The sequence below is a fragment of the Anopheles darlingi genome, chromosome 3 (assembly GCF_943734745.1).
Source record: "Anopheles darlingi chromosome 3, idAnoDarlMG_H_01, whole genome shotgun sequence".
Classification (NCBI taxonomy): domain Eukaryota; kingdom Metazoa; phylum Arthropoda; class Insecta; order Diptera; family Culicidae; genus Anopheles; species Anopheles darlingi.
In genome coordinates this window covers 54,367,042-54,381,293 of record NC_064875.1, presented here as the reverse complement: position 1 = coordinate 54,381,293, position 14,252 = coordinate 54,367,042, and the positions used below count along the sequence as shown (strand labels likewise).

At 51.6% G+C, this 14,252-nt stretch overlaps 1 protein-coding gene across 3 annotated transcripts in view; it reads left to right on the top strand.

Annotated features, from left to right (window-relative positions):
* LOC125954982 (glucose transporter type 1) overlaps positions 1-14,252 on the top strand; it is a 156,444-nt gene that overhangs the window by 49,763 nt on the left and 92,429 nt on the right. The window lies entirely within an intron of this gene.

Here is a 14,252-nt window from a genome sequence, read left to right as displayed (position 1 = left end):
AAGCAGGGGGTGAGAATGGTCACTGGCCGTAACGTAAATAAGATATATTTCGATCGCATTTAATGAGCATTCATTCTGGCAGATAAAATGCTGGAATGGAACGATGGACGAATGATGATTTAATGCTCGCGATTAATTTGAAACCATCGGCTCTGGAAGGACGGCGGGAACAGCCGCAACGCCGCAGGCCGGATGTCCAATTCTCAATCCCTGCGCTGCTCGCGAGGGCTACAAGGTGTAACACAGGAAGGTTCGCGGGTGCGGGATTTTCCATTCCAACATCCGGCGCTCTGGTTGCGGCCTACCAATGCCAACGCCAATGCCAATGCCAAATGGCCACCATTCCGGGCAGCGCGCACGATTAACGAAATCACTGGCCCGGAATCGGCGGAAAGGATTGTTGCTAATACGCTTGGTGGTGGTTGTGGTGGTGGTGGTGGTGGTGCCCCCGGAAATGGATCCCGGGATCAACCCGGACCCGGTTCTCCACCGTTAGCAATGATTAAGGTAGATAATAATGGCCGGTGCCGGTGGATGATCCGGGGGTTCTTCGCTTCTAATGAGCGCTGAGCGCCGGATACAAAGCGTGTAGCATTTCGAAAGACACAAAAAGCATCCAAAGAGAGAGAGAGAGGAGGTGGAGAAGGAAGGATAGCCAGTGGCTCAATACGGAACATGCTACTGCCCCAGCCCGGGGGTCAAGGAGGAAATAAGAAGGGGGAAAAAGACCCGAGAGAGGTGAGGAATGGGATAATTATACTAACCAGCATTCGATTTCGTCTTTCTTCGCTTCGGAGCCCGGCTCGTGCTTGCCACTGGCCGCTGGCGGTGTCTGCAAAAAGGGGAGAGTAGGGCGGGAGGAAACAGGACGAAAAGAAATTGTTTATTTAGCCCGAGAACTAATTGGCCGACGACGACGACGGAAGACGACGAGAAGAACGATGGTAGTGCTGGAAGAAGAGTAGTGATAGCAGAGCAGCCCGGGCCGCTCGGATGTGTTGGATGTTGGATTTGTCTGTTTAAATGAGACAACTTGTGTCAATACAAGGCACAAATATTCTGGATCAATAACCTGTGGGGAACCTGGCCAGCATCAAAACCCGGCACCCGGATAGCGAGCGAGCGTCAGTCAGCACCGAAGCCAATGATGTAGTGTATCCCCAGGCACCAAGATCGGCCGAGAACTCCTTAGATGCCGTACACCTTTTGCTCTGTGGCGTCTGTCTTGGCTTACAAATTATTTGCCGCAAGTCGTGCGTGGCATCGGAAGGTGAAGGAACACGGTGAACCCAACAAACCGGGAGTGATTTATTACGTACAATCACCGGCACATGTGTCACTCAAGGGCGGGGGGCGTTCTGATTGCTTTCTCTCTCTCTCTCTCTCTCTCTCTCTCTCTCTCTCTCTCTCTCTCTTTCTCTGCTTGTGCTCGGTCACCTCACCGGGAGAGCGACGGATCCACCATCGATCATTCCCGTGACAAAATATATAAATATATATATATATCGGTATATATATATATACGATAATATATGGGACTTCCACACCGGGGACCGTGTTCCTGGCTAGTGACGGCACATTGTGGAACCTCCACGGCTGTAGCCGACTTGCCAGCGATGACGAAAGTGAAACCCTCCTTTCGGGTTACCTCAGTTTAAACCCATTTGTGAATCCTCCAGGCGCTGGGCGTCGGTTAGCTGGCCGGGGATACCGGTTTGTTGTGACCCGTTTCACCTGCAGCCTCGTCGGGATTTACGATCCGTCCGTTCGTCAGACCGCTTCTGAGCGTGCCGCGAGACATTGGCAAATAATGAGTCTCTCGCTGCTGGTCTGGTGGTAGGTTTCTGCTTTCGTCTTGAGGTACTGCTACTGCCAAACGCTGTTTTTTGTAAGAAGGATACCGCAACCGTACTCCTGCAGCTCAGAGGTTGTAATAAATTTACAGGAGTCAACCAGACAGGAGGGACCCGAGTGCCAAGCGCATAGTAAAGGTGAATGTTATGCTGAAAATTCGGGCGTAAAAGGCAACAGAGCTGACTGACTGGGCTGTAAGGTTGCTGCGAGTACCAAGGGGACGGTAACCATCGGAAAAAGGGTTTCATGGCGAACCAAATTTTGAAGCCAGCTGTTTTACGGTTGATTGATGTGTTGAGCGTGCGTAGGACACTGGCAGGAGGCACTGTTGTGGAGTGCGGAGAGAGTGCAATCCAGATAGATACATGCCGCCATTTTAGAGCATTTGAACCAATTGATCTCGCTCATAGCTGTGAGGTCCGAAATGGCCGCGCTTACCGGGAAGGAAGTTCATGGAATGATTTACTGCAATTGCCCGTCGGCAATTCCCCGATTCCAATCGTTTTCTGATGGATCATGCTGCTCCTTACTAATGACTAAGAGTGGAATGGACTCTATAAAGCATTCGGCACTTCACTAACTGAATGAGACTTCACTAACTGAATGTCCGGCCAAGTCGTTTCGTTAGGTTACAAATCATTACAACACACGTTATGGTTGTTATAAGAGATTGCACTGTCCACAGACATCGAATACTGGTTGTTGGAGTGTATCAGAACGTCCAGCAGATCCGTCCGTCCGAACAACAAGCAGCTTACAGGTACTATCATGAGTACCAGCGAAAATTCCATTTCATTCCCGATAAACGCAAAAAGTAGTGAAATCAATACAAAGGTGTGCTGTGCAAGGATCTGACGAGGAAGCTCCATCAGCCACAAATGGTCCATAGAGCCGCAGACCGCTGTACACCAATGGACCCGGGGGGGTCTATTCCTATTATGTGCATAAATACTCGGCCATATTGAATCCAGTAATGGCTAACGGGGCCGCACCGTACACTCCAACCGGGTATTCGGTGCATCTGGAGCTAGATTGCAAGACGGGATTGGCAAGTGCACCGTTCAATCGGAAAGCACGCCCCCACAAACAACCGACCAGCGTACTTCACGCCGAGAGATCGCGAGCACTAGAGGGTTGCCGCTTTGCCTTCGCTGCATTAAGCGGTCGCGCGTTTGTCGTGGTATTGACTGGCCGTGACGTCGAGAGGGCTCTTGAGTCCTCTCTGAACTGGCGGTTGGTTTGCCCGTCAGGTCAGGTTAGGTCAGGGCAGGCCCCCGGTAGGCCACAGTGAACCAGTTGAACGTTCTTGAAACATGGCCGATAATGATGCAGCATCGGGGGAAAGCACCTTTGCAGCAGAGTCAGAACCTTTTTGGGGTGGTGGTGGTGGTGGTGGTGGTGGTGGTGGTGGTGGGGTGTGTTTTCGCGTTCTACAAACCAGAAGTACCGACCATACGACCGACGAGGATTGCGGATTCGAACAGGGATGGAAGAGAGAGGAGCTCCACAGTTCATCCACCACAGAGGAGCACTTCTCTCTCTCTTTCTCTTCCTTTCTCTTTCAAGGCCAGAAAGCCAGGAATCCTTATACCACCCTCAATACCCTCCACCCAATTCCGGTTGCCATTTTTCCGTTTCTCGCTACCACCTCCCTGCCGGGTAGCTCTCGACGCTGATCATCGCGTCGCTCGTGCTCTTATGAACCTTCTCGAGCACACACTCGGTGCGCCAAAACACACACACACGCACACACGCACGCACGAGCCCCATTTTACCTCCTCCCAGCTCAGTCCAGACCACTCCTCCCCCCCTCCCTCGGGCACATGGAGCACATAAACTCCTACACATATTTATCGATCAATTGTTCTGTGTAGCTTCGAGGTTCGGATCGAGTGGATTGAAACGTTGTTGGTGCCCCCCCCCCCCTTCCACCCCACGCTCCTCTCTCGCGGCGAGTGCCCCACGCGCGTTATTGCGTTGTTAAGTCCATGGGCGTGCAACGGGTGTTACGGTACTTTGCAACCCCTCCCTCTCGCAACTCTCGACTCGTACACCTCATTGACGGACCCGTTTTCCATGCTGCTGCTGCTGCTGCTGGTGCTAGGAGGAGGAGACGATGATGGCACAGGCACAGCAAGGCACTCTGCTGCTCTCTGCTGGTGGTGTGCTGGTGCTGGCCCACACCCATCCGTCCGTTCATCCCATTCCAGGCTCCGGGAGCGCCCTCATGTAGCATGTCGACGGTCTTATTGAAGTATGTTGTGTGCGAGCACAACAGCCACCGTCCACTACTTTGCTTCCCTTCTGCTACTGCTCCTGGTGGAGGTGGTAGCGGTGGTGGAGTGGAGGTGGAATCAATCGGAAGCCCTGGATCCGGATGTAGCGAGGCCAGAACCGAAAACAACAAGCCCGTGTTGGAGCGTTCCGTTCGCCGAGGTTAAAGTGCTATCAAGCTCTACACCGACACACACACACACACACACAAACAGGAGCGCACGCGAACGCTGCTCTCAAGTAGCTCAAGTACTCAGGCACATCGCTTTTGCTGCCCGCAACCCGCAACTGAGGCAAAAGGACTCAGTGGCGCGACCACGGCTGAGGAAAGTCACGGAGTGGACGGAGGGGGAACACTTCCCCCGCGGTCCTCCCTTCACGCACACCACGCCTCACGAGTCGATTGACGAAAAGTGATAACTTTTCCTGCGCGGAAACTAACTTTGTTCGAAGCACACAAAAAAGAAAAAAAACAGCAGCAGGAAAGAAAGGAAGAAAATGGCGCCTCTCTGTGTAAACCAATCGGGAATCTACGGAGGCACGTGGAGGTGAAAGAGTTGCTAACCGTCAGGCCAGGACCGCCGGGACGGGACGGGCCTCGGGTTTGCCTTTCGGTTTGTAGAAGCAGAGGCTTCCGAGCGCCGACGGGGAATTCTCTTGATTTGATTCCCAGAAGTAGAAGCCTATGCCCGAGCGGACTCCGAGGTCTGTGCCATTCGCTTTTGGATGGAAAGGGGCCTGGAAAGGGGAGTAGGGGGAAGATAAATGTTTATTGATTTCCGTGGAAAACCAGTCCCGCTCTCCGTGACCGCTTTTGATGCTTTCTCAAGATCATCTCAACGGGGTATATACCCGTTTGCCAGAATGGGTGATTCTGTGGGTGAACCCGTTCACCAAAAAAACCCGGGGATACACTCCTCCGCGTAGTTCCAGCAGCAATGTAATAGGGTTTTCCAGAAGTTGTTGTTCATAATTTAGGGCCATCGCGCGGCTCTGTCTGTCCTGGTCTGGTTCTCTTTCCGCCATCTTGGTTCCGATGCAAAGTTGCGGCACATTAGACGCGAACGGCGATGGCGACGATGCATGGTCATGTAAGGCTATGTTTGCCCTACTGCAACTACAATGCGTGCCCGTGTGTGTGTGTTTGTGTACAAAAGGAGCGATCGATTGAAGACTCGTCGAAGTACTCGACGTCAACACTACGTCGAGGGGGGATCATGGATTGCGCGGAATGCAGCGAATGAGAAGTGTAGCGCCACTTGGCCGTTCAATCAGCCCGTCCAGACAGGTCTTCTTAATGCCCGAAGTCCAAAGATGTAATATTGATGGCGTCTTTAAACCGAACCGAACGCCGAACGAACCAGGGACCAGAAGCCTTGGCCAGACCAGTACCGGGAATCGCCCTTTAAACAACTCCACCGAAGTTCAGCGAAGGATACACGGCAAAACAATGTGTTGTACTATTGTTGCTGTGCTGGCGCTTCGTCCGGAAGCATTCGCCCGGGGGCCAGTTCCCTTGCTCTTCCCTTGGCCAGTGAGGTTGAAAGTCATTCGAGGGTGCAAATGGGCAAAACTTCCGGGAAATAATCGACTAAATTACAGGACCATCACAACCACGCACCGGCCCGCGGCCTGCTGCTGCTGCTGCTGCTAGCCAGTCCTGGAAATCGACCAAAGGGTCGGGGTAGGGGCCTGGGGAGGGAGACTTCCAATGCCCATGCACACGAAGGACAGGACGGCACAGGACGGCAGTAAATGTCAGACACATCCTGATAAACTTGCATCGTTTATTCCGGGAAAGTTTCGACTAAATGGAGGTCCCGGGAGACCGGACGAGGGGCCGCAGGGCTTCGCTTCATTTTCATTCCAACCAACTTTTTCCTCCTTCTTCTTTTCCACACCTCTCGCTTTCTCGCTTTCTTGCTCTCTCTCTCTCACACACAAACACAGCAAGAAAGGTGCTGTCGAGTCGGATCGAAGCAGCGCTCTTGGAGGGAAGGAGCGCCACATAACCTCACACTCTTCCCACTTCCAAGCTATGCTGGCATTGATGATGATGATGATGATGGCCTGCCCTCGGTCGATATGGATCGATAAATCAATTATTTTTAAATATTTTAACTACAAATCAAGCATCAAGCAGAGACCGATCGGTCGGTCGGCCGGCCGGCCGGCCGGCCGTGCTTCGGTTCGCATTCACCGATGTGCGGATTCGACGTCTGGTTTGTCCGTGCTCGCTTGTGTGGAGGCACAAGGCCCGTTGGTGGTGGCCCCGTGAGCCATATTTTACCGGCCGTGACATGCAAGCCACAAGCACACGTCAGCACACTGTCCATCGCAGCCGTGCGGAGTGTGAGGTCAGCGTCAGCAGCAGCAGCAGCAGCACCAGCAGCATCGGACAGCAGTACGACGAATAGAGCCATAAATAGCGAGTAGCGAAATATGTGGAAAGAGCAAGACAAGCAACTATACCTGCCAGGTTGGCCTCGTTCCATAGCCACAGGATCCGGGTGCTGAAGCACGGATTCAGCATCGGCGAACTTTAAGCAAAACGAGCTTTAATCGAATGACAACGAATTATATCGCAGCGGTACAGATGCAGCTAGTACTACTACTACTAGTACTACTACTGCTACTACTGTGGCTACTAGCTAGACTCATCAGTTTGCTAATAATTCATCGGACTCATTATCTTCGCCGTTCTTTGCCAATCATTCGCATTTCCATTTGCCAGAGTGGCCAGTAGAATATTGATAAAAAAGGAATGGCGTCCATTCAGAGAGACAGAAAAGGGGGACCTCGTGAAAGTGGACCGGAAGTCCCCAAGTGGACGTCCCCTGTCTCTCGCCATGATTCTTTAATGGCCGAGGCTTCTCGCGATTCTACGTTGTGTTTTCGTTGTCATGCGGCTGGCATGCGGCTGCTCCTTTTCCTAGCCTGTCTCTGTCCAGTACGGGTGTCCAGTCCAGTCCACGGCATCGAACGAAAGCATCGAAAAGAAACAAGTAGCAAAAAGAAAAAAAAAACAGGCGGGAAGGAATTATATCCGCTTTCCAGCAAATCGAGAGGGGCTGGGGGGTGGGGCGGGCGTCGCACTCAAGTGGTTCGGCGTTGATTAAGTACAAATAATTTATTCTTCCGACGATTCTACTTAACATAATTAACATTTCATTGTGTTTTCAGTCATCCGATTCGCCATTTTTTTTGTTCTCCATTTCTACTTTCTCTCGCGAAGTTCGTTCGCTGAGTTCCCTGGTCCCTGGTGTCCAGTGCTGTCCAGTCAGTGGCCATTGTGTACATTTAATTTATGATTTCTTCCGCTTTCCGACCGTTTTGCTTTGTTATCTTTTTCGGTACTCCTCAAAGGCAAAGTAGATTTCAATTGGAGTAATTTAGGGAAAAGCCCTCCTCATTCTTATCCCCTAGTTCCCTAGTTTTTCGCGCACGCTACGAAGCCAAGTTGGTAACTTCTGAGAAAAGGGGAGTTCAGAGTCTGGAGCATTTGGAACCATTAACTGCAGATGGCGAGGCCATCGTGTTCCGAAATGTGGTTCAACGATTCGTTGAACCACATGTTAATAGTGCGAAGGCGAACACGTTTGAACACGTTACGAATGTATGTAATTTCAAGCAGATGTGGAAGAGATGGTGCCTTTAACCAACGGGGACGTTGAACTGGCTTCCACCGTATGCTCCACAATCAACATATCAACTCCCGAGTCCAGAGAGTCCCGTGAGTCAGAGTCTAACGTTGTACTAACGGCACAAGTGCGACCGACCGTTACTAGCGGAGACTCCCAAGTGCCACTTGATTAGCTTCCTCCTCCTTACCCTTCCACACCCCTTGCTTTCCGGGCTGAAAAGACCCGGGAGCAGCATCGTCAGCGTAATGAGCTTCCCGGACAATTACTTTCGTGCCAGTTGGCGTCAAAAAATGGCGGAACGCAGAGAAGCGTCGTAGGGTGTGTCACTCAACTACCTCTCCATTCCACTACCTAACCCACCACCACCCGCTCGGTGGCAACAACAACAAACAGAAACGAAGAAAGTTTGCCGTAATGGTAGGGAGTTAACCGTGGCTTAATAAAATCATAAAATTAATTAGAATTGACTTCCGGGGCTCCTCTGTCTCCCGGTGTGTCTGGTGCCCGTGGGCCCTTCATTTTCGACTCGTAGCCTAGTCACCAGTGTGCACCACCAGGGGGGGGTCCATCGCTCACTCCACGGAACCGCACCGAAGGTCAGAAGCGCCAACGCCCGGAATGTACGGCCTTTCGAAAGTTTAGCGATTTAACGAACCGGCATTCTCGTTTTAGGCTGGGCTGACTTGCAATTGATGAGTACAGCCGCACACCCACTGGTTGGAGGGGGTGCCTCTAATCTGCATACCGTTCACCGCAACCCGTTGCTTGGTCGGTTGTGATGGTAGTTTGTGGTGTTTCATATTGAATTTACGATCGGCATAAAATGCGCATTTCCCACCCGAAACGAGGGAAAAGGAATGAACCAGCAACAGCAACAGCACCGGCAGCAATTCATTGCAATGGCCGCTGTGTGCGTAAACCGTCTTAAACTGGAATCCATCCGACGCCCGGCCCGGGACTGAAGAGTTTGGCAAATTTCTCTCTCTCTCTCTCTCTCTGTTCATCGCGGTTGATGCGAGGTGGAAGCGACAGTCATAACAGGCAAGCGCGCAATGCGAGCCATTTTCCCGTTAATCGTCAACCCAGTGCCCCATGACCCGGGAATTTACCATTGGATAAGTCAGACTTTTAAAATGCTGATTAATTTTTAATTTATGCTCGATACGGTGGCGGCACATTGTTACCACAAAGCCAACCGCCATTAACTCAGTTTACTGCCTTAGGATTCCGACGATGCGAATGCAACTTTACCGCCAAGAACGGTCAAAACGAGACTTCATTCCATCGTTCACACCGATCTTTTAAACATCGGTCGTTCGGAATTTTGTGAAATTTTCAACCAGACTTCAAGCAGATTGCAAAGTGCCAAAGCACAGCTTACCACAAGCGGTGTTGATAGTATTAAATGCTTCTTACCTGCTCCGTGTCCGTTGGTCTATTCGCCTCAATCGAAACACTCGGTGGCTGGTGTTGTTTTTTCGCTAATAGCTGCACCACCTCTGATAACTGCTTCCCAATTTGGCACAGCTGGCGATGCTCTGCAATGCAAAAGATACAAAGTGCCAGGGCACCTGATTAGCTTTGTACGTTTGTAGCACGAAGGCAAATCGAATCGATGAACCATACGCTGCAACAAACCGGATCGTTTTGCTCACAGTAATTAACCTTCCGAAGCAGCAAAAGCAGAATGCAAAACATTATCCCCTAACACATACTTATTTAACCTTTCCCCCTCGCTATGTGTCTAAGTGTCGCGAGTGATAATTGGTGTCCACAATGACGCCCCGCATCACATACTGGTGGAACCAATTTTGTTCCCCTGCGTTTTTTTCCTCTACCACAACGGTCCAAAAGACCATCCTAACCTTTTAACCTGTTCCTGTGGGGGTAGCTTTTTGGGGCGGTGAAGCATGTAGCCAGCCAGGCGCCAGGAGCCAGTGACACAGGATGGTTTCAGTAATTGCCGGGGCATTTGCACGCCAAACCATCACGCCGCCACGCTCTAGGAACTGACGTTTGGTTGCCGTAAACAAGCCACTCTTTTTCTCTCACTCGCACACACACACACAAACAACGAAAGTGCTTGATCCTTTTCCGGTGCCGGAAATGGTGGCAAAGGAAGCGACGACGGTGTCGGTGTTACCGACATTTGTTATTCTTGCATTAAACTCTAATTAAAGCTTAAAGCATGTGCGCGAACGGTTATGGTCACCGTGGTGGTGGTGGTAGTGGTCACCACTCCACTCGGCAGTGACTACAACCCATTAGTGCCCACGGTGCCACTCGTTCGGAGAACTTGCCTCTTGCCCCTTGAGCAAACACACACACACACACGTTGTTCTCGGAACCTCGGGCAGCACCACCGTCCCCAAGTGCCAAGAGTAGAAAAGCTATCGGATCGGATGCTCGTATGTTTGATGGAAATCCGTGGCAGAACCGCGGGCTCAACCCGCTCGAGCGACGGAAGCGAGCTCGATTTGCATATTATAATGGAAATTGAAATCAATATAATTATTTTTTCATTATCTTTTGCTCGCCCGTGTCCCTGCGGTAAGTGTGTGTGTGTGTGTGTTGGCGTTTGATGGTGTTGGTGGTGTGTCTGGAACATCGCATTCAATCAGGAAGAATGCAAAAATGGTTGACAAACTGCTGGGCGGGGAACGGCAAAGTGGCACTCTTTCAGCGTTCAATTAGTACTTTTGCTGTCCATTCTTGGTAATCGATCGGGAGAAGTACGATATTTCTTGACACAAAGAGCCTAAAAGGAGTAAAAGGACCAACAGAGAAGCGCCGGGATGACGCAACCCCTTTTTAGTGGTGAAAGGGAAACATTCTTTCTTCGACTCTTTTTTTTTTTTTGCTAAACATTTACGCAACAGCGCACTTTCGCGACCGGCGACCGGAACTGAAGTCCTGGCGGTGGCGTTGACGCAGCACTTTCCGAGAGGCAACTTGCTTACTTGCTATCCGCATGTGTCGCTGTGTTCGAGCGAAACGGAACGAAACGGAAATAAAAACCAGAAAACAAAAATCGATGAAAAATTAATGATCGTGTACAACGCTCTCCGATGCGATGTTTACGCACTTGGTTCTAAGCCGCCGAGGAAAAGGTAGCGCATCGACCTGTTTTGCGATTACAGGAGGCAGAGGAGCGAGGACGACGCCGGCGACTAAATAGGCATTATTATTAACCTACCGACCGTGACCGATGTTAATTGCGGGGTTCAAAATGAAGCCATCACCACCGTCGTCGTTGTGATCATCACCGTCGTCGTCGGTGTCATGATCGGCGCCATGATGATGGTGGCCTTGGTTGGCCATCAGCCAACCCGACCACCCGCGAGTGTTGAAAGAAACCGAAGGAGGCGCATGGTGTGCGGTGGTGGTGGTGGTGAGCGAAAGTATTTTTCATTATCATTATTATCATTATTATTATGAATATTATTATTATTATTATTATTGGGGACAGCATTGCTTAATCACGGCCGAATGGGGGTTGCCCGGTTACCCGGTGGTGGTGACCGGTTCCCAAGAAGAAAAAGAAAAAGAAGAAGCTGATACAGCAGAAGTAAAAGAGTTGCGAACGAGAAAAGTCCCTATTTGCCGATCCCAGGTTTAGTGTTGGCGAGAGTGGCGGTGGTCAGGGGATGCGGCACTGATATTGACATCCATTAATGTCTGACCTGTCATCCGGATGACGGATTTGGGTACGGAAGGGCAGCGGCCATTACCTGCGGCCGGCAAGGATGGTGGTTTGAAGAGGCAAATTAGAAACAGGCTGATAACGACTTAAGGATGAGGGGAAGGGGGATAAGGAGGTGCTTTAAAGACTCGTGTAGCCACCCCTAGCTCCTCGTAGGATTCTTCCCCTTGACTCCCTGTTGCTTAAGGGAGTGACACTTTAATCGCTTTCCATATTTGTCTTTATCGCTGCTGCTGCTGACGACGACAACGTAGACGATGGACGAGGATGGACCGGGGATCCTTGTATCAAAGCCCATTACAGATAAGGGATGAAGCCCGCCCCTGCTTTATGCTTACCTGGACCAAGCTCCCGCTGCTTTGCAGCTAGCTCCTGGCTGAGGAACTGAGCCGTTCGGAGAGGCTCGAAATGGCACAGCAACCGCAGCAGTCGGCTGTCTTCAGTTTCGAGCTGCTCCAATGAGCACTCGTCCGGCCGCGAACCGCTGTCATCCTGCGGTAGGTCGATGTCCGCAGATACAGCAACCACTCGTGGAGAGGGGAGACGCAGCTGCAAAGACCAGGGACCAGAGCAAGTGATGAGGGAATGGAAAATGCAAACAGATTGCGGAGCATCCGCGGAGCGCGTTTGGGCAAGGGGAAAATGAGTAGAGTAGATCCATAATCCAAACAAACGAAACGTCAAACGAATGCCAAATATTCCGAAAATGGGGCCCCCGGTTCCCCGGGTTGATCCGGGATTGAAATTTCTGGCAGTGCGCACGGCCGGACGGACACACAAACAAATACACACACTCATTTTCCACAAAAACATTGCTAATCCCTTTCGTACCCTGCCTCACAGTCCCTCGCATGGAAAACCCTTGCTTGGGTTTGATTTCATTCCATTGCCGTTGGCCTTCCGTCGTGATCCCGCTTGGGGAACGGTTGGAAACCGTTTAAAAAGGGGGCATCGGAATGTGGTAAATTGGAAAATGGCCGCCCAGAGCGATGATAAGGGCGTGGCAAGGGAGGGAGGGAGGAAGGGGAGCAGGAAAATTGGCACCGGCAAGCAGTGCAGGTGATGCTGCCGGGCCCATGGAATGGAATGCTGGCATGGAAAGCACTGTTCATCTCTCTCTCTCTCTCACGCTCTCTTTTTTTTCTATCCCTTCGTGACAGGCTTTACCCAAACTACGGTTAACGAAATCATCGTTATCTCGTTACAGAAAGCTGTCAGTTGTGTGTGGGTTTGCTGAGCCAGGTACTCAGAACCGAAGGGATGGAGGGGGAGGGGGAAGGAATGTTCGGGGAAGGATATGCCTTCTTTACCTTTGAGTGAGCGGTCGTGGCCAGCATTCCTGAAGGGCTGCCGGGCGAAGGCCGACGCCGGTGGAAGACGTTATCACCTAGCCCGTCTCCATTGCCGCGGCTGATTGTCGTTTCCGTCCGGAACGACCGACCTGGCACTGGTGATGCTGCTGCCGCTGCTGAGGCTACCCAAAGTGGTTGCTGAGGGTTACGCGGTGCAGCAACAACCGTCGGTCGAGCTCTGGTTGAAGCGTTGGTTTTGGCATCTGGACAGCAGCGACAACGAAACGGTTTTTCTCGTCCCACCACTGCCGCTTTGCGGTGCGGTTTAGACCCGTAACTGGCATCAGTAACTGGCCGACCACCGGTCACGACAGTTGTGGTCCGTTTTCTCGTATCACTCCGGTTCATTATGATGCCCCTTGCTGTTGTGGAAAGGAACGGAAAAGAACGAGTGTAGCATTAATGAAGACTATTCGGATTGGAACGGTCTGCCGAGTACTTACCGGTCAGCGTGCAGTGGCCGATACAATCGATTTGAAAACGTCGCACAAGCGTCCTGACACACACACACGCACACCGTCGATTTGCAGCTAAACTAAAGCGGTCCCGCGTCGCTCACAGGATACTTGGATGGTTTTTCGAGCTCGCGTTCCAGCTGCTCACAGGTTGCTACGATGGCATTCCCAGACCATTCCTTTTTTGGTGAACTCTTTGTACCATTTCCGGCGTACTCGTTTACGCTACGATGCTGTTGAGTGATGAAGCGAAGTAAGCCAGGCACCAGGGATTATGCCACACACTTTGGCCGTCAACAGTTCGCCATCCATCTGCATCCCGCCTGGGATGGGGATCTTCTATTTTGGGTGCGTGTGTGCGCGCGCGGTGCCATAAAAATAAAACCAACAACCCTCCACGTCGTCGAGGAGAAGGAGGAGGAGGAGGAGGCAGTGTATCTGCCGTGCGGACATCTCAATTCCCGTTCCCCGAAGCGCTCGCTCGCTTCCCATGAAGATGCTGCTGCTGCTGCCGCTGCTGCTCATCTCGTTTTGTGCTCCATAAAAAAGGAACCGAAATAATGAAACACATTTACTAGTGCCGGCGATAAGACCCTTGCCCTCCTTCTCTTCCTTCCTCCTTCTCCTGTCAGTTCGGCCGTGTCTCTTCGTTATCGTTACGATGGGGTTACGACGTCGTCGTCATTTCGGTCGCGGTAAGATGAGTTTCGCTCATCTCAATGCCGCACTCGGTACGGGGCCATAACACCGTCACGGTCGTCGTCGTCGTCGCGATGATGATGATGTTGATGATGATGGTGTGTCTCGTCATCCATGATCGAGCAGTGAACGGGTGAACCGCGGTCCTCCGGTGCCGGAGATGAGAGTTTGAACCGCAGCGAGAGGCACGACGCAACACAGCGTTATTGTCAAACAACTCACTCGCTTTCTCGGTTTCTTTGCGATGTAATCCGCGGTTCGCGAGCGCCCG